Here is a 25,829-nt window from a genome sequence, read left to right on the forward strand (position 1 = left end):
GGTTGACCAATAATTAGGGAGGGGAAGGGGGAAGGAGTTGATAGGTGAGCCACCAGCCCTGGGGAGTAATGCACCTCCGGGGGCGGAGGGACCAAACCATTCTAAATTTGCCCCCGGCAGCCGTACCCTATGTAGGGATAATCACAGGCTTACCTGGGCTTCCAAAGGGCAGTTTCGAGTCAACCGTTTCGCTGATAAATAAAGCAACGCATTGGATCAACACTAATTTGTTTGGGTTTAAGGTAGATCCCTCCATCATTCTTATGGCAAGAAGAGTTGGCTGGGTTGGCAGCAAGCCCAAGAAGGGGGAAGATGATTGTGTAGTAGTGACTTTCTCTGACCCAACGGTGGCGGGTTATCTTCTTAGCTCCAACCTTGCACGCGATCTTAGACCCACTGGTAGTAGACATTTTAGTAGTCTACTTTCCCTGGACTACTTTTACTCGGGGTTGGGGAATGAGGTAGTCCCGGAGATGCCCCAGGGTAGTGTGGAGGGAAGGGGTGCAAGGGGGCGAGACAGGAGGGGGATGGGCCAATGGTACCCCTTATTTGATCGTAGTAAGGGGGAAGGTTGGAGGTCGATCCCCATAACAAGAGGGTCGAATGGTATAAGGGAAAGGGTACCCTCGTGTGCTCCAGAATTGGCCAATCGTTTTGAGGTTCTCACCTCCTGTGAAGATTTAGACTGACAGTTGGGTGTTTTAGGGTGCCGGGAAGCCCAAGAGCCAAGGATGGTGGCGAAGGGGACAGGTAAAATCCCAAATAGGACACACTCAGAACTGCACATGCTATCTTGGAATATTGCGGGGTCAAGGGGAAAGATAGATAGGGCTGACATTGTGGAGCTCCTACAGGCAAATGAGGTGATTCTCTGGCACGAAACATGGGCACTGGAGGCCCTGAAGCTGGATGGCTTTGCCTCTTTTGGGATCCCAGCCACAAAAAAGCCAAAAAAAGGTGAGAGGTAGATGTTTTAGGGGTCTGACCATCCAAATAAAGATCTCTATCAACTGTAGGCTCAAGTTGGTTGAGACCAATTTGGATTTTCTCCAGGTAATTCACCTCTCCCCGGTAAGGGGAGAGCAGTTGTGTATTATGAACTTTTTTAATAGCCCACACAAAGCAGAGGTGGGTAAGCTTGCTAAGGTTAAGGTGTTCATGGAGGATTTGCTGGCCACCAGCAGGAGTAGACATGAATTGTATATATGGGGTGGTGACTTTAACCTCAAAATGGGTTTGGGCTTACCTAATTATCTAGTAGATCCCTTAGAGGACATGTCCTTAGGCATCCCTGCGCCGCAAATGAGGGATACCAGGGACCGTGTAAAAGGTCTGCAAATGTACTCTTGGTTGATTGAATGGGGGCTGCGGACTGTGAATGGTCGTTTGGCTCCTGATATTCCTGGTCATTTTACCTTTAACAGTCATATAGGTTCCTCAACCATTGACTATTTTTGCATTTCTGTGGGACTATGGGAACGGGCCTTGAGTTCTGAAGTGTTAGTAGATGTGAACATTCACCACCATCCCATCCATCTGACTCTGAAGGGGGATGGGGGCACATCTAATATTGTAGCCTGCCCAGTGAAAAGGGTGGCTCTGGGTTCCAGGAGAATCAAATGGGGGAAAATTAGGGAGGCTAATCTGCATCTAGATTCGATCTCTGAGAATATAGCCCTAGTTCTTGGTATTCTGGATGACGGTACACCCCCTGGCAAATTGTGGATCAATTTGTTGAATTGGTGAATGCTTTGTCTAAAAGGTTCACAACTGTGAGTAAGGTACCAGGGAGGGCACAGCGTAAGGGCTGGTTTGATGAGGGTTGCAGTGTTGCGAAGATATCATTGTTGAAGATTCTGAAAGCTCCGGCCTCTAGTAGGAGGGATATTTCATATGCCAGAGCCCTATATCGGGCAGAGATCAAGAGAAGGAAACTGGAAATCGAAGGGGCAGCTTGGGAGTACTTTCTGGATGCGTCTAAATGCAAGGACCAGAGGGCTTTTTGGTAGTTTGTGAAGAGGGGTCCCTGTGGCTTTATGGCTGATGGGGCCAGTGGTACTAATGTGGAGGAAGCAGCCTGGTTGGAACACTTTGGGAGTCTGTTTAGTGGAGGGAATATAAGGGAAAGAACTGGTCCAAGCCCCTCCCACCTGAAGTTCAGGCAGGAGGATGTGTCTAGAGCCATCAGCCAGCAGGCACATAATCGTGCCCCCGGCCCCGATGTGATCGCCTCCGACATGTTCAAGGACCCCCTGAATTTGTGGGCACCACATTTAACAGTGGTGCTTAACGCATGCATGGAAACGGGTATCTACACCCTGTCTTGGAAAAAGGCCATTATTTTCCCTATTTTTAAAAAGGAGGATCATGCTAGCCCACTTTCCTATAGGCCAATTTCGCTCCTGGATACCTCCTTCAAGATTTTTGGGAGAGTGTTATTAGGTCACACAGAAAACTGGCTCGCGGAGGAGTCGGTCTTATCTGATATACAGTTGAGTTTTCGCCCCGGGGTTGGGACAACGGAACAGAGTCTTAACCTATATCTCCTGGTGGCTAATTCAGTCTTTTGCAGGGGTGAGGGGGTGTACCTGGCGTTCATGGACCTGAGCACGGCCTTTGATAAGGTATATAGGAGGAAACTTTGGGCTGTGCTCGGGTCCATGGGTTGCCCAGGGAATGTTTTGAAGGTGCTGGTGGAGTAACATAGAAACAATGAGGCCTGCGTGCGCAGTGGCCCGGGGGTCATTGCATGGCATGTTTTAAGGTTGGATGCAGCGTTCGGCAGGGCTGTGTCCTGGCTCCAATTTGCCTTTGTTTATATATCAATGGGCTCCCGAAGGACTTGCTTAACACAATGGCTGATCTATTGGTTTTGGGAGGCCAGGCCTATCCTGTGCTGGCTCACGCGGATGACACTGTATTGCTAGCCAGGACCCCAAGAGCACTCCAGATTCTCATTGACGCATATGCAGCATTCATGAGTAATCTGGGGCTCAAAATCAACACAAAGAAATTGGCTGTAATGGACTGTGTGGGAAGAAAACGGCCAGCAAATATGCGACCTATGCTCTGTGTCGGAGAAGTAATCCCAAGGGCGAAGGTGTTTGACTATCTGGGGATCCGATTTTCAGAAACATTCGCCGGGAAGATGCACCTAAACAAACAATCAGCAAAATTAACTCAGCAAATAGGGGGAATCTTTCGCTTTATGTCACGCTGTGAGGGCTAACCTCTGGATGCTGTGGTCAAGATCTATGTGTCTCAATCAAAGGCTGTTACTCTGTATGGTGCACAACTATGGGGCCTGCAGAGGGCAGATGAGATACAAATAAAGGAGAACCAGTTTCTTAGGAGATTTTTGGGTCCCCCAACTGCTCCCCAGGCTTATCCATCCACAGGGAATTCGGCTTGGAATTTTTGGAGGACCAGTGGGCTTTGGCCCCGATAATTTTTTGGGTCTGAATATGGACAAGAGAATGTGCCTCCCTCTGCCATACTATAATAAGGTCAGTAATGGCCAGGGTGGGTTGGAGAAAAATCCTGTGGCTCAACTACATTGATAAAGCCCTTGGAGAAGCGAACCTAAGTACTCTTTCTCCACCAGTGGCTGTTCTGAAAAAAGTTATAAACGTGTTCTGGGAGAAGTGTTTGCTATGAAGAGACTATTCACTGAGCATGAGAGTAATTCTGATAGTGCATGCTTTGATTAGCCGGCCGAATGAGATCCAACTGTACCTAATTTGGGGCACTAGTAAAAAAAAGACTGCTGGCTAATCACAAGGGCAAGGTTTGACTGTCTTCTCCTTAGAGATAACACAGTGCACTGGAAGGGCTACCCGGATTCGGCTGGGTGCCCAGTGTGCGGGCACAACAAGGAAGACCTGACCCATTTGTTACTATTTTGCCCTGTGTACGAGGGGATTTGAAGAGCAACGTTATTGCCAGTTTTGAGGGAGGCTAACATTCACCAATATAGAGCTGCCATTTTGTTTCTTCTGAGCGCTGACTCTGTTCTGGCTTCTTGGGCCTTACTCACTTTCCTGAAAAGAGCAATGTACTTCAGAAATGGGATACTGAGGGTACAAGGTGAATACCGGAGTGAGTTTTTACTCTGGCTTGTAATGGGAATGGGAGTCATATGTTGCAGATCGCGTTTTTATTGCGTGCTTGTCAAAGAATCATTGAACTAGATTTCAAGGGAAGGGTTTTTTAACAACAATTAACTGTGATCATTGCTGTGTAATGTTTTATGTGTTTTATGGATTTTGAATCCGAAATAAACATTTTGACTGACTGACATCTATCACTACTCTCTGCCAAGGTCTGAAAGGAAGACCAACTGGAGGCATTGGTCATACCCATGGAGCAGCAGCCCTGTCACTCATTTGGCAGGGTCCTCACCATACAACTGTCTTTTCCATCTTGGAGTCCATACCCAGCCACCAACAGTCTGCATCAACTTCCTGCTGGTGCCATTAATGCCTGGTCTAAGTGAGCTAGCGCCACAAACCAGGATGTAATTGATGAAGGGGGAATCACATTTTCACCACACATGATGTAATCTTGCCTCACACTTAATTCTGAAAATACTTCACAAAAGGTGTTGATATCATATACGTCTTTTTGTCGCGGGATGTTTTTTCACAAGGTTTTTTACTGCTCATTTCTTTTTTTTTAAACCATCGAACTTTTTTGCAAATGTGGGGGTTAGGGCTCGAACCCCCCCCAAAAAAAATATTCGATGGTTTAAAAAAAAAATTGCAGTAAAAAACCCCATGAAAAACATCCCGCGATGAAATGACATGGAGCCCATATTACGCTGGGGCAGCTAGCCTTAGAGACAATAGTGTTTTATTTTGCTCATCTCCTCATTAGCCTTTTAAGCATCTTACCACTCACTCGCAAAAATGGCAAATTTTCCAAGCCACGGTACTTCTGTGAAGGATTCCGCAATGTTTTACATCCATGCTGCCTCACACTCTGGATTGCACAGAGGTAAACCCTCCTAAATAGCCAGTGTGTACAAGCGATCTGCTTCTGTATTGCTCTTTCCATCTTGAATGTGTAGCATTGTAGTTTGGTCATTAACCTCTGTTACCTAGAAGCAAGTTCTGCCCCCGTCTCCACAGGGACAAGACATACAGACAAGGTGTATGATCTATCCTGGTGATCCCCTTTCATTCTCCCAAAACATTCTTTCCTTTCAGATGTACACAGAAAATGTTCACCCAATTTCAACAATGTTCGCATCAGCTCTGTTTTCTGGATGAAAGAGTACACAAACTGGGAATAGAACTGAGCTAGATCCAGGAAAGGGTGCAGTTGTTCCATATTCACTGGGATAGGTGCTTTCTCAGTAAGCGCCTCCAAAATGTGGTTCAACGCAACATTATGTTCAACCTGACTCCATCTATAGGCCAAAATGTAATTCTGTAAGGAAATGATACTCACAATGCTCTGAAAGAGGTTGAATATGATGTGCTGAAACACAGAGGCAGCGCTCTCCAATCCGATGGGGGGTCTATAAAATGGATAAAACCCATTAGGAGTGATGAATTCCTTTAGACACTTGGACATGTGATGGTGGAAAACATGGTATTATGCACTGGTCATCACATGTGTACTGAAAATCCCGGCCTCCTTTAATAGAGCGAATTACCCTTCGAGGTTATGTAAGTGGTGGAAATCAGTCTCTACAAATTGATTAATACCAAGTAGGCCAACACAAAGTTTCAACTTCTCATCTGATTTATTTGTTAGTACAATGGGGGAAACCCACTCAGAGCTCACCATGGGCTCAATTACATACTTGGCAACCAAATCAATTAACACATTTGTGAGCTGTCATGGGCCCCTTGCACCTTACTTTTAACAGAAATTACATCTTTCCAAATAACTATGTTATGGACACATTTTTTAAGAATGCAGATTTTAGCAACATGCTCACCAATACACAGCACTTGCATTCTTTCTTTAGGGTAGATTTTCATTCCCAGCTCACTCTGATGGATCCATCCCAGGATGGGGGCCCCCATGAGATGCAGACTACAACTTTGAGTGGGTGCAAGTTTTCCTCCACCCCACCCTTCTGGTGATATCTCTGACCTATGCAATTAACAATAATCAAACACCTCTCTGAAGTCTTGCACCCCAAATATTGTGTATTTCAAACAGTAGTAATCCATGTCTTCTTTATTAGTTCCATTGGAGGATACCTCACAAAAAAAGCCATTCAGGATCATCCCCAACCATGGAGCGCTGCACCATCAAGACAAAGCCTTTAATCACATCATACCTTTCTGTATCTATTCCTGGCATGGCAGACCCATGCAAAATGACCTTTTTCTCCACATATTTTAAAGCATTTATCCATGGCAGGACTTTGTCTGAGGTTTCTCATGTGGTCTAGATTGATACCTCTAAAATATGACGCTCTATTAGATGCCACATGCTGCAAGGTGTTATTTCGTTCTTGACCTCGTTGAAGGAAGATTGTTTGAAGCAGTGGCAGACACAGTGTCTTTCCTCTCACACACTCTTGCCTGGATATTAGCCACTCAGGCTTTGGCTTCCCCTGGCAGTCTCAATAGTGGTTGCCAAGTCTGGGTTCACGCCAGTCCATAACCATTCCCTTAAATACTCATTGTGTGCACTCATGAGAAGTTGATCTCTATGCATTTGGTCAGGTGTAATCTTCTCAAAGTCGTCTTTTCGCTGGCAAGCCCCCTAGAATCCATATACATCAATTCCCCCACCAGTTTGCTGTTTCCTGGAGTAGTAATTGAATCACTCCATGATACAATTGTTTTCTCCCAAACTATCTGTCCTCTAGCCTCTGGAGACACACAGAATATACATTCTTATCTTCTTCTCCTGGTCCAGGATGTAAGTGCTTCACAAGCCTGAAGGCCTCTGACCGTATCATGGTTCTTAGAATGGATACTTTCCTCATGGTGTGAAATTCCTCGCCATTTTGTGTAACCACAAACTCCTCAAAGAAGTTCTCTTCGTAGTTCCCATTCTATTCATCGTCTCAGGTTCTTCACAATGCAAAGAGAATTAACACCCTTATTTTGGCTTCTTTCCCAATGTTCATCAACACCAGGGGGACTGTCTCCCTTCTCCAGGCTGTTTTCAGGCTCTGCTTCACAGCCAACCAGTTTCACTACCCTGCCAGACACTGTGACTATCAAGATCAATGATGACTTTTGCATTTTATAGATGTGGGTCCCAGACTCACCTCTCTTGCTTATACTTCTTCTTAGATAGATTTGGTTTACTCTCCTGCCAAGTACTATGTTGCATCCCAATGGTTCATTAGGTTATGTCACAACTGTCAGGGTCCCAGAACCTCTATTATCGGCTCCTTTCGCCCCTTCTGGCTTGCCACTGCCTTCTTGGGTCCCCAGTGCGTTTACAGCAACCCGAGTGCCTGTATTCTTGGTCCACGAGGGTTCTGGCTCTTCCTCGACACCTGCACTCCGCTGTGGGGTTCTTGTGGTGTTCAGATACTTCCTTCGGTCTGCGATGGCTGTGCAGTACTATTCTTTCCCTTTGTGGCGCAGTACTCTCTCACCACACATCCCAGGCTTAGGAACACCTGGTGCCTGTCTGCCCACTCGTCGTCTGATCCTGGGACAGCTCCAGACCTTCCAACTCCTCGCTCATCGCCTCAACCTGCTTCCACTGCGTGCTTGCTCTTGTGGTTCCTCCAGGGAGCGGTAGCCTCTATCTTGAGTCCTTCCTTCGTTTTTATGCTCCCACAATAACCGTATAAACTACTATGCTCCCTTTAATTCCGTGGGGCGCTCTTAATGGCTCTGCACGTCCCAGTATGAATATGGTCACTCTCTATTGGGTTTGCTGGACTCTTCCTCTTCCCATTTTTCCAGTATACTTCTGGCAAGTAGTCCCTATTCTTACTCGTCTCAGTGGTTCTCACAAGGGATGGACTATCTACTCTACAGAAGCACATGGAAGTGTGGGTGACTGGTGTACTGTGCCCAGGAAATGAGGATGAGGGTGGTTGGGATATATTTTGGACATACCACATTCTCCCCAAAGAGTCGTCCCTAGTCCCATAGGGGGGGTCATCCCCATGAGATCCTCCCGTAGAATACCACTCCCAGGGCGACTATCTGCTAGTGGCCGCACCTCCCTGGCCTCATGGGAAGGGGCTCCTCATAGGAGAGAAGGGACGACATCCGAGGATCCGTCAGAAAATTGCCGAAATCCTTTAGTAACAGGGGAGTGAAGTTTTCAAATTTTAGAATGTATCATACTGCATTTAATCTTCAAAAAATTATTCAAGCATGGTTTTTACCAGTTGATCACATGGATAAACCCTCCTGGTGTATTTTGAAACAAATACTAGCTGTGCCTTTTCCCATTCAGGATATTTATTACATATAAAAGAAATTCTAAAAAGGGGCTCCTGGTTGCGACCCTATTCTACCCAGGAGGGCTAACAATTAATCAAACACAAATTAACAGGGTCAATGGAACCAACCCACCTACAGCTTAAGGTAAATGAACACATCTGGACCAAAAAAGTCTCAATTCATTCAAAGATTTTTTATATGTGTCAAAAAATGGCATGTGTCTATAAAAGACAAAACACAGAAGACTCGATAAATACAAATATATGACAATAAATTATGCAAGTAGTGTTACCCCAAGGTGACTGCCTTGGAATGTGGTTCATACAGAAAAACAATACATAGCCTACTGTCAAGAAATGAAAATAACAGGGGTCACAATGATATACAAACAAAACAATACATAGTGCTACACTGCACAATCATATACAGTGTAGGTTTTAATGCTGCATTTGTAAGATGCGAAGTGAGCCAAGAGCACTTCCTATCTGGTGCCGCCAGTAAGGGGTGAGGATGCAGAAGGGGAGAGGACAGAGACCATATGGGGGGTCCATAGGTTAGAAGGAACAGCAAAGAGAATGTCAGTGATAGTCTGTCTGGAGGAAACATTGATGTAGGTGTCTGCGATGGGCAGACCTGGGTTGAATCTCTTTGTGAGAGAGGGAGGATAGGAGATGGAGAAGCAGTTAGAAAAAACAGGGGAGACGGAGAGCACCATGGTGTGTCACCCAATTTTGATACTCGCTGACTTTTCTACTGCAAATGCAGTAGCGGCGTTAAGGATTCCCAATTACCATGATGAATTCTACCTGTTCTCGCACTCCAATGGAGTAGTGATGACTGCAGTGCTCACGCAAAAGTCAACCTTAGAGCACAACAATGGCTTACTATAGTGGATATTTAGACCTAGTGATGTGAGGACAAGCGAACAAGCCTTGGCTGCTGCTGCATTTGCAGTAGAAAAGTCAGCGAGTATCGCAATGGGTGCAGCACCACACTTTATGTGGAGCATGCCCTCTTTGCGATTCTCAAAAAACCCAAAAGCACGTTCACTACCCAGAGAGCATCTGAATACAAGGTAATTATCTCAAATCCAGTGATAAAGGTAGTAAGGTGCAGAATTGCAAACCCAGCAACATTTTTAGCTGAACCAGTGGCGGAGGGAGACTATGTGCACGACGGTACTACGTACATTGAACACTGACGACATTCCTAAATTGGGGGAGAATGCCCTTGAGGGGGAGAAATGCTTTTCATTGATAGGTCAGAGTATAGACCAGACGACGGGAGAAAGGCATACTGGGACAGCAGTGGTGAAAATGAAATGTGATGGGACAGCAGAAGTAGTAATAAGCGCGAGATTGCCTTCACATTTTCCAGCACAAGCAGCAGAATTAGTGGCTCTCATAATGGCATTGGAATTGTGCAAAGACAAGTATGTTACAGTGTATTCCGATTCGGCCTAGATGACGTCTACAGTACATGCTGGACTGTCACGATGGCAGAGGAGGGGCTTCCGACATACTGACGGCACACTGGTGCAGCACACGCCCCTATTAGGCAAACTAGACATGCTACAACTCCCATCAGGCATAGCAGTCGTGAAGTGTGAAGTGTCAAGCACACACGAAGGGGGAGGACCTAGTCTCCTGTGGCAACGAAGCAGCAGAAGCAAAGCATGCAGCATATTTTGCAGAAATAAATGGGTTTGATACTCCATCAAACACACGTACGCATATGCACAATATGATATTGAAGGAAGGGTATAGTTCACTACCTGCCATGCAGTTAATGGAATTTCAGGGCAAGGCACCATTAGAAGAAAAGGAATTATGGGTGAAGAGGGGTTGTTCAAAGTCCCCTACAGACTCATTATGGAGACAGGCGAGCACAGGCAAGCTAGTGATCCCAGTAGCATTGTTGCCTATTGCGCTCACGCAATGGCATCATCCCACTCATTTAGGTAGGGACGTACTTGCTGCACACATTGGGGAAGAGTGGTTCTGTCCAAACATGGAAGAGCATGTAGACGCATTTATGGAAAACTGTACTGTCTGTAAAAAGTTTCATGCAGGCCATACTTTACGCCTAGTGCGAGGAGCAATACCCCGCCCAATTGGGCTTTCCAACATCTCCATGTAGACTATGTTGACATGATCCAAGCATGCCAAGGCTACCACTACATGATAGTAGTTGTATGCCCATTTTCCTGGTGGATTGAAGCTGGTCCCTGTTCAGACCCTGATGACCTCAGAGCTGCAAATTCCTCGTTATAGAGTTATTACCGCGATGGGGGTCCTGCGGTGTAAGAACCTGCGGTCTGACAATGGACCTCATTTTTTAAATGAGACCTTTGAGCATATAACGGCTCTTCTGGGGATTAAGCACAAGCTCTCCTGTGCTTTTCACCCACAAGCAAACGGAATATGCGAGTGCCTCAATGGCCTGCTAAAAGTGAAAATAGCCAAAATTAAAGCCAAAAAGGGATGGCTTCATTGCCTGCCAACAGCTTTATTTGCTTTGTGCAACCAGCCAGTATCTGACCACCACTTAACTCCTCTTGGGGTGGAGGCTTGAACTTGATCCTCTCACTAGAGCACTGACTGATGCCCACAGTTCTTCTGTTGTTTTAGGAGATGACATGCACAATTACCTTGCTTCGATGATGGCTAGTGCCTCTTAACTCTCGACAGCTTCAATCCCAGCAGGAGAGGTCGAGGAATATTGAGGACGACAACACACCAGAAACAAACTATGAACTTTTGTAACAACCACTACTTTATCTAGGAGATTCTGTTTTCTTGTGAAATGTTGTCATGCGTTGGTCCAAGCCAAGGTTTGAGGCACCATTTCTTGTAGAGCAGGCCACTAATCATGCTGTTAAGCTGAGTGGCAAAAAGTTCTGGAATTACATTGGAGACATCAAGCACTGCCGAGGTGGAAGCTTGTCCCGCCAGAATGAAGACGATTTGATGCAAGAAGAACAAGACAAAGAAGAAGCATTGCAGAGAAGATTGACTCGGTCAATTACTAGAATTAGATTAGGCACCCTGTCTTTTCTCAAACTAGGTATTTGTCACAAAAGTAAAAAGACTGTTCACATACATGACTCTGTACCTGCACACAACCTTTGAGGAGTCATTTATTAGATTTGTAAAGGATGATCCCGCCTAAATTGTTTTTTCATGCTTTTCTGCTTCATGTGGCACAAACCAACCCACGTCTGACTCACAGAGACCCCTCTTTCACAACGTTATTAAGTAGTGCTAGAGCCAGTTTAGTGTGGGAGCGGTTATTTTATGCAGCACCCTCCTCAATATTTTAAACGAAGGGCTTAACCTAACACACTAAAACAATAACAACGTGTTTTTGAGGATTTGCAAGGGATACTCTTGGATTTCCGGAACAACACAGAGGACATTCGGTACTACAAAAATGGGAACTGTAATTCGAACTGCTGTATTGATGTTTTGTGCCCTCTGTTGTCTCTACCTCTTCACCCTCTTTGCATTACGAAGGGTTCTATTTTCACATGCACATGCTTTGCCCCTACTTACGCAACCCCATGCATGCTTTTACAGAAGCCATATCTGGGCAGATCACAAACGCTGCCAAAGAAGTCAAAAGACTTAAACGCAGAGTAGACGTAGACTTCAACCAGATAAATTCATATCTAACTGATTCGCCCTGTATAGCCAACAACATGTGGTACAAACACATGACCAAGGTTGGTAAAGAAACTACGAAGGAGAATGTTATGTATTCTCTCTCCTCCCCTATGCCAGTAGTACATCCAGTACGTTTGTAGCAACTGAAATAATAACCGCCAGAGCACAATGCCCCATGCATCTGTCGCTCTGCACCACCAGAGGCTACATTAAGATGGATGTCGTGGAAAACATTCCTGCATGAAAACAATTACATCTCTACTGGCACAAACAAAGGAGAAGCAAAGATAGTGACTCAAAAGGAGTTCCAATGCCCCAAGACAGGACAAAAGGAAATAGGAGGAATGCCAGTATGCTGAGAAAGGCCACGGCTATTAGTATATGGGCAAATCTACGCAGCAGAAGGGTAGAGAGAGAATGGTTGGGAGCAAAGCACTCGCGCTCGTAACAGTTGCAGTAGAATTATTACAAAAGGAAAATAACTGCCTCAAGTAATGGGAAGCAAGTGCAAAGTTGCTCACATGGGCAGAGAATGAAGCAGGTCCTATGCCAATTCTACCACTCAAGAGTGCTTCAATGTGTTTCCAGAATGACGGTCGAGTGAAGGTTCGGAAAATAAGGGATGCAAGCAAATCCTGTAGATACCTGGCATGAGGGTCCGTACTGCAGTAGTAATCTACTACTGGGTCTGTGAGTCAAAGGCAAACATGGGAGGGATATGTTCTCTCCTACAGCTAAACACCAGCATTAGTAGAACCCCGGAAAGACATACAAAATAGATGGATTCCCTCAGATGGATGCTCATCAAAGGAAGAAGAGAACTGTAACACTGACAAAAGTCAAGAGAGGGAACTATGCGTCATCAAAAATGGAAGATGCACTGGACGCAATACCACCAGACCACAGGCTGTTCAGCAGAACCAAAATGTTCTTTACATCCATCGTTCCGACAATCCTAGCGAATGTGAATGCCAAATGGCTCCAGATCATGCAATGGCAACTGATGCAGATAATAAACTCAACCGTTAAGGGGTTCAATACCATCAAAGAAGAATTGAGAGCTGTCGGGTTGATTGCCTTACAGAACCGATACATTCTAGACCTTCTTACAGCTATGGAAGGAGACATTTGAGCAAATACTGAGCCTTCTTGCTGTACATTTATACCCACCCACGATGAAGAGAATGGGACCCTGACAGAAGCTATCACTCAACTGTCAGACCTGCACGCTAAAATGGAGGCAGAGACAAATGCTGTAGGATGTATTTACTAGATACCATCATGGATGGCCAATGGACTGAAAGTACTGATAGCCGCATTGATACTAGTGTTATTCACCTTCTGTGTCATCAGAGTGGTGATGTGGCAGAATTACTATGCTATGGTAAGCTACATTATACTCTCGGTCATACATTTAAGCCTCAGATACTCCATTTTGCCTTTGCCTGAGGCCTCCCTCTGCATTCGGCTCCTCCGACATGCCCAAACCCTGCCCGGTGAAGATTAGACCAAGACACTGTAACAAGGCAAAGGGATACGTCAGACCTGCTCTTCCGTTTGCTCTCTACAAGTGTAGCATTAGCACCATATGTGTTAGGTAACTGTAGTGTTTCTGCGAAAGTGCTATAATATATTAGTGATTGATTATGATATGCTATATGTACTGCGCTCTAACGGTGGTCCCTTCAGAGCTCTGTGTGACAGCTGCCGGGATACTTGTCCTTCTGTATTTCTTGCTTATCAGCTGATAATTTCTCTGTATGCTGTTTCTTTTCTATCTAATACTAGAAGCTCGGTTAACCCCTCAGTGCGGTGCCTAATCTCATTATTGCTGCAAGCCGAGGCCAAGGTGACCCTTGGGAAGGAACCCCCTTTAGCTACCATAGTGGTAATATCGCAATGCAGGAAGGCTACTGAAAAGACTATGGGGATGGAAGTATTATTAGATTTAGAGACAGAAGAAGACGAAAAACCAAAGACATGTAATGCACTGAAATCTCAGCTGATGCAGTGTCCTCTGTTCCTGTCAGGGACAGTGTTCGAGTTCCCCTTCAACACACGGGACTATTGGGGGAAATGGGTATAAGCGATCCTATTGCAGATTGCAGTTATCTGACCTGGAGTTTGGATGACCATGCAAAGTACCATGGGCATCTCGGAGGAATAACAAAGGTCTAGCTCCCAAAACTGTACATGAATAGAGAGAGTCTTCTGGGGAGTGTGGTCGACTCATCAACCAGAGGAGGGATTGAAGTCAAAGGTCCAAGTATGGCCCTCATGCCCCGCACCTGACTTGCAGTCCAAAGGGAGAGTAATGAGAGGTGTACATAACTCCTAGGACCTTCATCACCATCGTCGATGTATCGCAGCTATGAGAGACCATACCCGACTGACAATATGGAGGAGATAGAGTTGTCATTGATCAAACAAGTTGACTGACTATAACCTCGAAAGGCTGATGACGTCAACACTGACATCACGACGTAGGTGCACGTAGACATGAAGCATATAGGCATCCATGCACGAAGCTACATCAACATTCATTTGTTGATTACTGCTAGACACAAAACAAATGCTTATGACTCACGCAGACAGAGGACTGACCCACACACATATCCTTTGCTAAGCAGAAACAGCAAGATGGCAAGAATACAATATCCAGCTTGCACAAGCTTAACTACGACTAACACAGAAAGCCATAAGAACAAAGATGAAAGCCATAGGTGCACTGAAGTGAATGCGGAAGGCGAAACAGATGTCGAATACATGAGAAGCTGCCAGCTTGATTCAGCTAAAGGCAGATAGACAGGGCTTCCAGCACAGACACAGTGCACATCCTAGCCGAGGAAGCGCAGAGACGGAAAGTTTCCAGTTTAACTAGGCGATAAGACACCTGCAAGGAATATAGCTTAAAATCCTCATAATTACAAGCAGGAGAGCTCCATTCCATGGTGCCTACACACGTAGCCTGGAAGAACAGCACAATGCATATTCACTCGAGGTAGATGGAGAAAAGCTGTTCCCATCGATCCAGCGGTGGAAAGATAGAATTAGTACACAGGTTCAAAATTGGATGTACTCTCTCAGGACTTAGGCGATCAGAGACGGCAACATGATGGGAACATACAGCGCCTTCATGATCCTTCCCATTGCCATGAAAAGGTTCACTCAGCCTGGTAGCTGTCCAAGGGCCCAATGCTGGAAAGACACGTTTGTCCAATCCTTAGCTACCTTTAACGTTAAGGCATATTATGTTGCGCTGGCCAATAGTGTCTCTGCTAACCTGCAACTTTATATTTGTTACATGTAGGGACGGTCCTAGGAGGAGCCACCAGATATTGCGATTCAATAACCAAACTAACCCCTAAGCAATATATATATATATATAGTTTTCCTAACTGACCAATACCCATCCCTGGTAGGTTCTGGGGGATGAGACTTATTCTTGTGACGCCACTTATGGTTAAAACGGTGTGACACACGTTTGGAGGACAAGAGCTCTTGAAACGACATGCTGTTCTAGTGTGATCCCTGTCATTTTGTTTGCTAATAAAGACAGTAAACTTTGCCCTATGGTTGAGTCTTCTGTTCTTGCAGTGGGGATTTTGTTGGGGTCCAAGTACCCTCTTGCTGGTAATCGGGCTAACCACTATGAGTGCCCTGCCGCTGCTTTACACATCACCCTCTACACCACTGCATATGACAATAGAAGTTTAATTGATCTCGCCTAGCAGTTGATCTGGTTGACAATGGCTTCAAGAATATGAACTAGGATATGGTGCTGAGAAGGTTGTGTTGGTCTAGAGCTGCAAAGTTAAGTCTAGAAGTTGTTGGTGGATTACTGGATCCTCAACACAAATTCCTTGTTTGGCAATGAGATGGATCAGATGCTACAAAATATCCAATTGGATACAGCTTGGGTGATGGGTTCTCTTTCATAAAGACATCTCTCCTTTCAGAGCAGATTCAGGGGAAGAGGTCATGGCTGCTTTTTAAATCAGCAGCAAACATACCAGAGCAAGAGACGTCAGCACTTCAGACCTACTTCCAGGGGTAAGAGATCTTAACGAAAGGGCTTGCAGCCAAAGGCCCAGACCCCTAAACAAGCTTAACAACTTGGAAAACCCTTCTTTCAACCAGCCCCCAGTGGGAGGATGTTCTACTAGTATGAAAGAGAAATAGGTCTTTTGAACTATTTCACTACTGTTACACTTTGACATTTACAGAACACCCACCTTAAATTCCTCACAGGAACACCCACGTCTAGAAATCTTTGCCCAAAGTCGCACTTACCATACCTAATGCAGTAGGTCCAGCAATTGTTAAAGAAAGACCCAATAAAAGGAAGTGCAGAGACACCAGAAAAACCAAGAAGTTGAATCCAATTATATCCTAGTCCCAAATTAAAGGAAAGAGTGAGAGGGATTTATACCCACCCTGGACTTAAGACAACACAACAAATTGAGTAGAAACATTACATTCAAGATGGAGAATCTTCAGGGCATTCTTCCTTCTATGAAAAGAGAGGCCTTTGTTTGGTTTTTCTTAGCCCCCTCTTTTGGGCTTTCATCTCCCTCCCCCCAGCATGGGGTTTGATTTCTCTCAGCCCACCTTGGGCTTTCAGCATTCTTACCCCGGCCTGGGGTTTGGTTTCTGTTGGCCTCCCCTCTCCCTATTTCCTGGAGCCATGGCATAGCTCTTTTCCATTCATGATGCTCCTCAGGAGACACAGGGAGTTCAGTGACAGGGGCACCAGTTCCTTGGTTTCCTTCTGGCATTGCATGTTAGGCGGACCTTGCCCTGCCATCCCTCAGGCACCCATCGAGGTCGGGATACCGGTGTCTTTGTATGGCATTGTTCCGTCTCTCATACAGCGACTGCTTCAACGGGGCCGGGTGTTTCCAGCTCTTGCTCCAGCAGGGCTTTGGGCTTTCCTTTCCCTTTGCCACACCTGGCATACACTCCTGCGCTTCCCGTCACACCTTCCAGGAGGTGGTCATCTCTCCTCTCTGCTCCAATGTGGATTGGTCATTTATCTCACTCTCTGAAAGGTGGCAGGTCGGGCCATCGTACCCTCGTTCCCAATGAATGCTGTTCTTACAGCGGGTCAGAAACCACACAAACCATCCTTACAGGAATGCATTACAGAAGTCAAGTCCCATATAGCCAACAAAGATATTGGGGTCTTGAGAATGGGGTGGATTGCAGATATCCCTTTATGGAATCTCCTGTACACAAAGGCTGGTCAACCCAAATGGGAATTTAGCTTGCTCTGTCCCCTGGGGGATGTTAAGCTTACTAGATTCTCACCTCCCTATTCCCCAAGAGGGTGGCTCCCCTCTTGGACAGAGGGGACAAGTTCCCTGGATCCGTCACAGCCACCAGGTACCCAGACGAAGAGGCAATAGAGGAGGGGTTCACGTAGGATTGGACCATCACATTCCTGTACCCCTTCCCTCTGATACCACTAATAGAGTGCTGCGAAAGCTCAAGAAGGATCTAGCAACAATGTTCCTAATTGCTCCCAAGTGGCAGGGAATAACCAGGTGCTAAGAACTACTCACTTTCTCTCTCCATTAAGCAGCACATCCTGCTACACCCTCATGCCTCTCTCGTGTCGCTAAATGGAGAGCCAGGATCTTCACCAAGATGCAGCGTCTCCGGCTCTTGAGCAGTGCAAGTTCTAACATCTAGAACTGTCAGGAGTGCAGAGACCTCTTGGTCACAGCACGAGGCTGGCTAACAAAAGAAAATAGAAAATATTTTCTGTTTGGTGCAGAAGAGCAGGATCAACCCCCTTTTTGTGCAAAACTGAAAGAATTTTATTGTATCTCCTTTCCCTAGCAAAGAGTGGCCAACAACATTCTTCAATTCATGTTCACCTTGCAGCAATATCCTGGTATAAATTGGACAAGAACCATGGCTCCTTATTCAGGGAGGATGTTGTTCGCAACTCCATCAGAGGCTTGCTAAGAAAATGCCTCCCAGTAAGGAGACTACAGTCTAAGTAGTAACTTATCATAGTTCTTTCCAGATTGTTGCAAGCACTTTTTGAACCAACGCAGAATTATTCCTTAGAAATTTGTCTTGGGGAACGTGCCTTTCCTGGTGGCCATCAAGCCGGCCAGTAGCGTCTGAGAGTTACATGCCCCATCATCTTCCAATCAACACATCACTTTTTTCAAAGATAAAGTAGTGTTGAGGACAAATCCTAAGTTTAAGAGATTTCAGCATTTCACTTGAATGAGTCAATTCAACTACCAGTTTATTTTTCAGTAATTCACTTCTGCAGAACAATTACTACATACACTAGATCTAAAGAGGGCTCTAAAGTCCTATCTACAAAGGACTGAATCAGGAATGGTGTGCCGCCAATGATCTTTGTCTTAATGTCAGTAAGACTGAGATCCTCCTCATTGGGACACCTGCTCCCTCCTTTCCTACATCTATCTGGCCGCCCACTCTGGGTCCTCTTCCGGCTGCTTCCTGTGAGGCTACGAACCTTGGTGTCATCTTCGACTCTACCCTCTCTTTCTCTCTTCACACCTCTGATGTCTCTAAAAAGTCAAACTATCAACTGCACCTCCTCAGAGGTATTCTTCCTTTTCCCACTTTCCCTCAGAAGCTCACTGTCTCCAGAGCTCTGGTCCTCTCTAGGCTGCGCTATTGCAACAGCCTCTTTCTAAATCTTTCTGCCTCTACTCTTCGACCGTTACAACTTATCCAGAACAGGACTGCAAGACTTGTCCTTGGCCTCAAGCCCAGGGATCGTACCTCTGCAGCTCTGAAATCTCTTCGCTGGCTCCCTATGGATGCAAGGATCAAGTTCCAGACCCTCTGCATCGTCCACAAGGCTTTCTGAGGCCTGGGACCGCTCTACCTCCAACTTTCTCTTCCAAAACATCTTCCTTCTCGAGCTCTCCACTCATCCACCTCCAACTCTGAGGGTCAGACGCTTCTCCAAGCAGAGATGTGGGCAGATCTACCTGCTCGGCTGAGGCCTCCCTCTGGAACAGCCTCCCTGCCTCTCTCAAACTTTAGTAGAACCACCTCCTGTTCCGGAAGCAATTTAGGAACTTCCTCTGCGCTTCCGCTTTCTCTCTTCCTCTCACCTGCTGATGCACCTGACTGCTCCGCGCACTGGTCACCTGGTCACCCTCTGAACTCGATCCCAGGCTCCTGCATGTCCAGGTGCCCTTGCACTGCCTCCGGGCTCCCCAGCACTTAAGGGTCTGTATCTAAAACCCGGCAGTCCCTTCTCTCGGCCCTTGAGAGACACCCGCTGGCTGCACTTGTGAGTTAACTGCACTTCCCCTCCCCTTCCCCGCACTTGCACAATCTGACTGACACAAGGCCTAGTAAGATCATTATTTTGTCCTCCCTTTGTTTCCCTCTCCTTGTCTTGTCACGCCTAGAAAGACTTAGGTAGAGGTACGTTATAAATGCCATATTATTAGAAGAACGGATCAACTTTTTGTGGTGCAAACAAGGGGTAGGGCATGCATGGTGGATTTGTAGCTACATTATGCATTGCTACACTATCAGCAAGAGAAATCTCCCCTTTAAGGCAATTCCTAATTCCACCAGTGGAAAAGCAGCAAATGCTGCTTGGCTGCCGAATATGACACTACAGGACATTTGCCGAACAGCGGCACGGTGAGCGACACATTCACCTGCCACATTTGCATCGGCAGAGATGCAAGGAGACCAGGTTCTTGCAAACAGTATTGAAAACTCTTTTCAGTCCTCCTTCTTTCACATGAAATTATTCTTATATTTCAGTCATATGCTAAGGAAGTGAGTCTAAAAAGTGATTCTATAATGAAGAACAAATTACTTACCCCAGGTAATGTTCTTTTGACTGGATGTTCCTCCCACGTATTCCTCATCTTTGATGTACTCCGATGACCTGCTTGCAGCTCGGAAACTTTTCTCAGCAGAGGGCGATGTGCGTCGTCATTGACCTTGTATCCCTCGAGAGCTTCCACCCTCTTTGAGTATAACGCTGACGCTGGCATATATGGCAAGCACTGCACCCGTTGCCTCAGTTCGTGTTTTTCCTCTCACCAGCACAGCTGTCTCGAAGATGGGAATACTTGAGAGTTAACATAGAGGAAGGCGTCAACCACAGAAACTCCTTCATGACAAAGGGGAAGGATGGGAGGGTGATTAGGAATACTTGGGAGGAACATCCAGTCGAAAGAACATTACCAAGGGTAAGTAATTTGTTCTTCAAATGGAGTGTGCCCTCCCACGTATTCCTCATCTTTGATATTCTCCCATAGCAGTGTGTTGCAGGAGGTGGGCAAGAAGAGTTTGATTTTTATTTAATTTTGGTTTATGCTGTGTAACACAGCCTTTCCAAATCTGGATTCCCGGCCCGAAAGGGAATCTAAACAGTAATATTTTGCAAATGTATGCACAGAAGACCAGGTGGCAGCATTGTAGATGTCTTGTAGCAGCACCCCTCTCTGGAGGGCTGAAGAAGTGGCTACACCTCTGGTCGAGTGAGCCCCGAGACCTTCGGGAACCTCTTTCCCGGCCAGGTTGCAACATTCAGATATACATAGTATGATCCACCAATACAGTGTTTGTTTAGTAACCGCTTGTCGCATTCTGTGGCCCACTTAGCCAACAAATAGTTGGTTGTCCACTCATATCTTAAAAACTCTGTTGATATAAAAGCTCAAGGCTCTAGAGTCAAGTCTGTGTAATCTCTCCTCCTCTTCAGATGGATGAGGAGGATAGAAAGCCGTAAGACAATCTTTTGTGTCAAATTAAATTCTGACACCATTTTTGACAGAAAAGAGGGATGAACCCTTAAAACTACCTTGTCCTTATTAAGACCATGAATGGTGGTTTAGAAGACAAAGCCTGAAACTCGCTCACTCTGCGAGCAGAAGTAATGGCTGTTAAGAATACAGTTTTCAAAGACAACATCCTAACTTAACAAGAATGTAATGGCTCAAATGGAGAACCCATAATGAAGCTTAAAACTAGGCTGAGATACCAGACCGGAATAATAAAAGGAACCAGTAGGAAAATGTTGGTCAACCCTTTCAGAAATGGAATGACTATTGGAACCTTGTAGTAGGAACCTTGTTCCGGAGAGCGCTTGAAAATGGACAGCGCAACCAGATAGCCTTTGGCGTAGCAACCTGTAGCTCCTGATGGGTTAAATGTAGTCGAAAAGACCAAACTGATGGTGTGTCACAAGTAAATGGATCATTTCCTTTATCTCTACACCAGCTTCAAAATGTGTTCCAACGGCAGCAGTAAAAAGATTCTGCTGCTGGCCTTCTGGCCAAAAGAAACACCTATATGACATCTTCCAGAAGGTCCCAATCTTTGTATCTCAACCTCTCAGAAACCATGCATGTAGATGTGTAGATTGTGGGTCCTGATCTCTGGATGAAGAATGCGCGCCTCCACCCTCCCCCTCTTGCAAGAGAAGGTCCTTCCCCTCTTTGTGGAAGATGAATGCAAGCGCAGATGGACATTTTAAGAAGTTCCGGGTACCACACCCTCCTGGCCCAGTGTGGGGCAATCGGGACCATGGATTTCCAAAATTTTCTTAGCCTCCTCAGAACATGAGGAATGACAGGGACTGGCGGAAACGTGTACAGAAGTGGAAATTTCCAGTCCACTACAAACGTGTCCCCTAGAGCTCCTCACGGGGAAATACCCTGGAGCAGAACTGTTCGCACTTCGGTTGACACTGGTCGTGAACAGATTCACTTGTGGGAGACTGTGCCCTGCCTGCTCAGAGCGTCCGCCGCCGTGTTCTCTTCTCCGGCCAGATGGCCAGATGAACTGCTGACAGAGAGATTCCTTCTTGCAGTGGCCAAAACAAGAGCTGCATTGCCTCTCTGCACGGAGGCAATGACCCCACACCTCCTTTCTTGTTGAGGTAATGCATTGCCACTGTATTGTCTGTCATTATCAGGATACTCTTTACTCGTACAGAGGGCAGGCAGGTCATCAGCGCTAGTCTGATTGCCCTCTGCTCCAAAAGGTTAATATGCAGTTTGGACTCCAATGGAGACCAGTGTCCACTGATTGTTAGACCATTGGTGCGACTTCCCCAACCTGATAGGGAGGCGTCTGCAATCACCATAATCTCTGGCCATGGTCACCAAAAGGGTTCCCTCTTCAACACATTCTCCCTGACGGACCACCACAGGAGATCCTGTGCGACTCTGTTCAAGATCCGTACCAGATCAGTCATCCTGCCGGAGAACTGTGACCACTGAGTCCTGAGGGCCCACTGAAGAGACCTCATTCTCAGACGGGCCTCTGGCACCAGAAAAATGCAGGATGCCATGATTCTGCACAACCTCAGAACATAGAAGGCCTGAAGATTTGAAGCACTTTGAAATGTGTTTACCGTCTGCGCTATGTGCATAGCCCTCCCCTCGGGTGGCGAAGCTTTTCCCGAGGAAGAGTCCAGGACAGCTCCAATGAATTGCAGCTTCTGGGAAGGTGTCATGTGGGACTTCTTGAAGTTGAGGGAGAAGCCCAGCTTGTGGAGAGAATGACAGGTGCTGTCCAGATGTTCCAGAGCCTGTTCGGGTGAACGGGCTATGATCAGCCAATCGTCCAGGTAGGGGTAGATGCGAATACCCCGCCCTGTAGATTCGCTGCCACCACCACCATCAGCTTGGTGAAAATCCTCTTGCCAGAGGTCAGCCCGAATGGCAGAACTCGAAACTGATAGTGAGAACTGCCAACGACGTATCTGAGGTATTTCCTGTGCTTGAGATGAATTGGCACATGAAAATAAGCATCTTGAAGATCCAATGACACCATCCAATCCTGGAGCTGAAGGGCCTGGAGGATCTGCGAGAGTGTGACCATCATGAACTTGTCCGTTCTTTTTCGAGATCAGAAAATAAGAGAGTACCAGCCTTGATTTATTTCTGCTGTAGGTACCTGTTCGACTGCACCCTTCTCCAACAGTTTCTGAATTTACTGAAGAAGGAGCGGATCTGGTACTTTGAAGGACTGGTCTTGAGGGGGACAGTCTCGTGGTCTCTTTAGAAAAGGGAGGCAGTAACCATGGGCGACAGTTTGTAGTGCCCACGCATCTGTTGTATTACTTCCCCATTCTTTCAGATGCTGGGGTAACCTGCCTCTCACCACTGTCGAATGTTTCAAGTTTTCAAAGTGGTTTGTGGCACCGGTTTGAACCCTTATGGTCCTTTTAATCGAGGCAACATATTGTACGATGGATGGGATGGAGAATCTCACACCAAACAAGACGGACTCAGAAAGTTGGCAAAATGTCTCTGTTTTATTGTTAATTATCTAAAACAGGGAGCACAACAAACATCAACGGACGTCACACAGCATAGTCTCAAAGCAGGTCAGAAAAAACAGTGCTTATATAGCAAAAACTCGTCATACGTGATCTCATACTACGTGGCAAGCTTACGAGAGATCGTAATAGGACTAAGAGTAATATCTAAGTATACTTTCTATAAGGAATTGGATTGTGACTGGGTCTCTTTAGTCAGGTGGGCAACTTATGCCCTCCCTTAGTGCAAGTCATCTTCCACTGTTATTACATCATTGGCTCTCAAACCATAAAGCCTTTCGTTACATGGCCCTCTACAATTGGTTGGCACGCTTGTACCCTTCTGGAACATTTGATTGCCTAGCAGCACATGAGCTGGTACCCCAGGTGCTGGTGGGTGGACTTGACCGTACCTCCCCACCCAATTAGCCCAACATCTCTCATTGCTCATGCCTTCTGCCATTCAGATTGTCTTTGAACTTGGCCTTGTAGTCGCTTTTCTTCTTTGGGAATATAAGGGAGTGTGAGCATGTTCTTATCAAGGTTCAGGTCTACATGCCCACTTCTATTTCCATCCTGGACTCACGTGACAGTAGACCATGAATCAGCCCATTTTATAGCATTTAATTTCTCTCGAATAAAGAAACTTGGCACTCATGGTGTTCTCTCTTTGCAACTTAACAATGGATGCCTCGGTGTCTCACATTCACTGTTCTTCAAGGACTGATAACCAGTTTTGGCTGCCTTAGCCTTTGACAGCATGCCCAAGCAGCCTTTGTTTGGTCCTCCTTCGAGCCTCGGCTTATTTCTTTGCTGCGACACAAACACAGTTGTCAATCCTCCTTTATCCATGGGTTGAGCTTACTAACATTGTGGCATCGAATGTCCAGATTCTATATGTTATATATATATATATATATATATATATATATATATATATATATATATATATTGTCGGCACCGCCTGTAGTCTATTCACTATGTATAGCCAGCCTTTACGATTACTTAGTACAGTTATAAAATGGCTTGCATTTTCTGCAGTGCTACTTCATACATGCAATCTTCATTCCACACATGGAAGTCTTCTCAATTCCTTATTTCGCCATCCGATTCTATAAGGTCTATGCCTTTTCTTCTTCGGTCATCCTTGTTAGTGCGTCACGCTCATTTCTTGCGACGTCACCAGCTTCTCCTTTTACATCTTCACACTTCTTCGGGGATCCCCCTCAGGAGACTGTCATCTCTTAGGGGATACATCACATAGGGTTTCCTAAGTGGATAGCTTATCTCAAAAGCTTTTCGTGTAATCGGCCCCATCACTGGCGTTGCCCTTGTTGCAATTTCCGGTTTCCAACATATAGGCAGAATATGGGCGGGACGTCCTGCAGAGGCATTCAACTGCTCCTCTACACTGCCCCCTCTGGTTGATTTATCGACCACTCCTTCACCAGTCTCCACATCTAGATATCCTCTCTTGAAAAAGTGCTTCTTTGGAGTCTAGACCTTCACTACTCCCTTCAGGGATCCTGCTGATTTTACATGTTCATCAATGCTCCAGGTCATGTGGCTGCATTGTCCATTTGGATTACAGTAGATCCATCTTCCCACGTACTTCTTGTGATTTCTTGGATGCAGGAACTTCGTTCCCTCAGGTGCTAAAATGCTGGCCTCTATATATTTTCTGATTTCTTCATCTGTCAACTCCTTGGGTCCAAACCCTGACTCGACATTGATCATGATCTTCATTCCTACTGCTTTCTTTGCTGTGTTCTTGCACTGTGTGATTATAGCCTGATCACACAGAATCCAAACATTATCATCACTAATAATGCTGCGAGGAGCTTGAAGATATTCGCCATCCATTGTGGAACCCATGAGAAGATAGACGCAAACCAGCTGTCATCTGCAATATCTTCTGTCTCATCTTCCATTTTGCTGTGCAGCTTCGTCAGCAACGATATGGCCCCTGTCAGGGTCCCATTCTCGTCATCATGAGAAGGTATGAACGTGCAACCTGATTCTCGGATTTTGCACAAAAATCTCCATCCATTGCTTTGATCATATCAAGGACATATCTGTTCTGGAGGGTCATCAGCCTTATGGCCCTCAATTCTTCCTTGATCGCATTGAATCTGTTTATGGTAGTGTTGATTGTCTGCAGGAGTTCCCATCTGGTAATCTGTAATCATTTGGCGTTGGCCATCGTCTGGATCGCTGGCATAAAGATAGTCGTGAAGATCGAGGCAGTCTTGCTGAATCGCCTATGCTCATAAGGAATGGCATCAAAGGCGGCTATCGATTTAGCAGAGAAATAATTCTCCCTCCTTGTTCGATTGAGGAATTCAAGTGATCTCTTCAAATGGGCATCTGCTTTTGGAAACTCTCCAATGTTCAGGTCGCTTTGAGGAATCACTAACGCTGGAACATGAATAAGCACTATGGAACACATCCCTCCCCAATCCTTGGGCAGCTTCATGTAAGCTCTGG

At 45.9% G+C, this 25,829-nt stretch overlaps 1 long non-coding RNA gene across 1 annotated transcript in view; it reads right to left on the reverse strand.

The window, feature by feature from the left end:
• LOC138567323 (uncharacterized) overlaps positions 1-5,532 on the reverse strand; it is a 113,406-nt gene extending 107,874 nt beyond the window's left edge. The window contains exon 1 of the long non-coding RNA XR_011302168.1: positions 5,452-5,532. This is a non-coding gene — a long non-coding RNA (uncharacterized lncRNA). The remainder of the gene's footprint in view (positions 1-5,451) is intronic.
• Between the last annotated feature and the right edge of the window lie 20,297 nt (positions 5,533-25,829).

This window comes from Ambystoma mexicanum, chromosome 2p, assembly GCF_040938575.1.
Source record: "Ambystoma mexicanum isolate Mex_15411 chromosome 2p, UKY_AmexF1_1, whole genome shotgun sequence".
In the NCBI taxonomy this organism is placed as follows: domain Eukaryota; kingdom Metazoa; phylum Chordata; class Amphibia; order Caudata; family Ambystomatidae; genus Ambystoma; species Ambystoma mexicanum.